This window comes from Oratosquilla oratoria, chromosome 3, assembly GCF_046742065.1.
Source record: "Oratosquilla oratoria isolate Oo_2021 chromosome 3, ASM4674206v1, whole genome shotgun sequence".
Classification (NCBI taxonomy): Eukaryota; Metazoa; Arthropoda; class Malacostraca; order Stomatopoda; family Squillidae; genus Oratosquilla; species Oratosquilla oratoria.
Window position 1 is genome coordinate 30794700 of NC_134779.1, and position 2500 is coordinate 30797199.

A 2500-nucleotide genomic window follows, 5' to 3' on the forward strand; every position below is an offset into this window, starting at 1 on the left:
GCCTACATCGGGACGGGCAAAAGCCGAAACCAACAGAAGAGGAGTAACCTAAGAATTATGACCGTCTTAGTATCGTAACTAAAGGTGTCTGCATCAAACATTGTCCGTACACTTGGTGTACCTCTGGAGTAGTCTTATATCTCATTGCTCTAGATATTACATATTCCTAGTCATTTTTTGAAAAGCTATACATTCTCGTTAAGCCGCCGGGATGGTTAACAGGTGATCATTGACAAAGAATTTAAGAATGGTCTTGAGCGCATTGTGCAATATCATAAATGGTTCGTGTCTCTTGAGCCGAGCCACGGAGAGGAAAAACAACCAACTCACAAGAAGCAGCATGATGGCAAATGACGCGAATGATTAGGCGGGCGCAACTTTTATTTGGTACCTGAAATGAGTCACGCAAGAAGAAATCAAATTAAGAATAAAAGAGTGTAGGCTCACTCATCAAGAATAGGAAGACCAGCTTAGTGTGAGACGGGTATCAGCATCAAGCTAGAAGCAAATACGCCGATGCAAGTTCTATTGTGGCGCCAAAGAAAGATGAGATAAAGTCGACGAGACAGAACTGCTTCTGTGACCTCAGCTAGAGAGCTCGTTTTTCTGCACAGACACAAGCTAGCAAATACCTGTGAAATTTATATCTCCGAATAGTGTTAAGTGATTGTGTTGTGTTTTTGTAATTGTATACGTATAGCGCTATACAGTTACAGATATAAAATAAAGTGTAGTGCTCTATCTAAATTCAAAATAGTATTCTGTTACTGTACTCCAAAGGTAGGAGAAATAGTATAGGGTAAGCAGAGTAAGCTTCGTGTATTTAGTTTATTAGAGACCGCTTTGGTTTCTTTTGTACTCTCTGATATTCTACTCTGTTGGTTGTCAGGCCGGACGGCCCTTCACAGCTTTCACTATGCTTCTCCAGATGGTTCTATCCTCTGCCAATTCTTTCCAGTCATCTCTTGGTGCCACCCTCTCCACGTCCTTCTTTACTCCATCCATCCATTTGTACCTGGGTCTCCCTACTGGTCGTCTGCCCTCTACTCCTCCTTCCATCACCTTGCTTGGTAGTCTGTCTGCCTCCATTCGTACGCAGTGTCCAGCCCACCTTGTTCTTCTTCCCCGTATTTCATCTTGAATGTACGGTTGTCGGGTCTGATCTCTAATTTCCCTGTTATGTCCTCGTCTCCATTTCCCTTCTTCTTCATCATATACTGGGCCGAGGATTCTTCTCAGGATATTGTTTTCAAAAATTTCCAGTCTCTTCTCCTTTTTTTTTTTTTAGTCAGTGTCCATGTCTCACATCCGTACAGGACTGTTGGTTTTATTACAATATTATATGTTCTTATCTTAGTTCTTCTGCTGATGGTCCGACTCTTCATTACAGATGCCAGGGCATGGTAACATCTGTTTCCTACAGCTATTCGTTCGTTTATTTCTATGTCCAATTCATTTCTCTCACTGACAATGGATCCCAGGTACTTGAACTCATCCACTTTCTTCACCCTTAGTGATCCAACTTGCTCTTCTCCTCCTGGTATATAATTCCCATTTCTACTTAGTTTCATAATTTCCGTTTTCTGCTCATTGCATTTTAGGCCTATCTGTTCTGCTGTTCTCTGGAATACTGTAAAGATCTCGTTAATTTCCTCCACAGTCTCGGCCACCACATCCACATCATCGGCATAAGTGAGGTGGGTTATCTGACCATTGGATAACTTAGCTCCACCTGAATGGTTGGTAATCTGCCTGACTGCTTTCTCCTGTGCAAGATTAAATAGTAAAGGAGACAGCATATATCCCTGCCTAAGGCCACTGTGTATATTGAAACTTCCTGTATCTTTCCTACCAACTCTTACTGTACATCTGCTTCCTATGTAGCACGTTTTAATGAGGGATATTGATTTAGCTGGAATATTCAGTTTTGCCATTATGTGCCACATTGATGGTCTTTGCACACTATCATATGCTTGTTTGAAATCTACAAATAGCTGATATAGGGTCTTATCATATTCGTAATATTTCTCCATTAGTTAGTGGAATGTGTGAATATGATCCGTACTTGATCTGTTTCGCCTAAATCTACACTGATATTCCCCCATATTTACCATATCAACATTTTATACCGATAAATCTGGTTTTATGTAGACAATGATCTCCACCCCCATTCTAAGATGCCCTTCACCACCTTTGTTGAATCTGCATCTTTCTCTTTTTTTCTGCTGTTTCACAGCGCGACTTTCCTCCTAGCTGGCATATAAAAGTTGAGCAAACCAAACCCTCCTCGTCATTTGCCAACATGTTGCTTCTCGTGAGTTGCTTGTTCTTCTTCGTGGCTCCTTTGTATCGCATTATCTCTTCCTGATCTCACTAGATTTTGTTATTTAGCCGCCGAGGTGTTGATATTTACTCCTCATGGCTTAGAGCTGATATGCCAAAATCTTTAAAATACTTGTGCACTGATTACCCGTGACCTAGAAGTCTGTCCTCTGCCTAA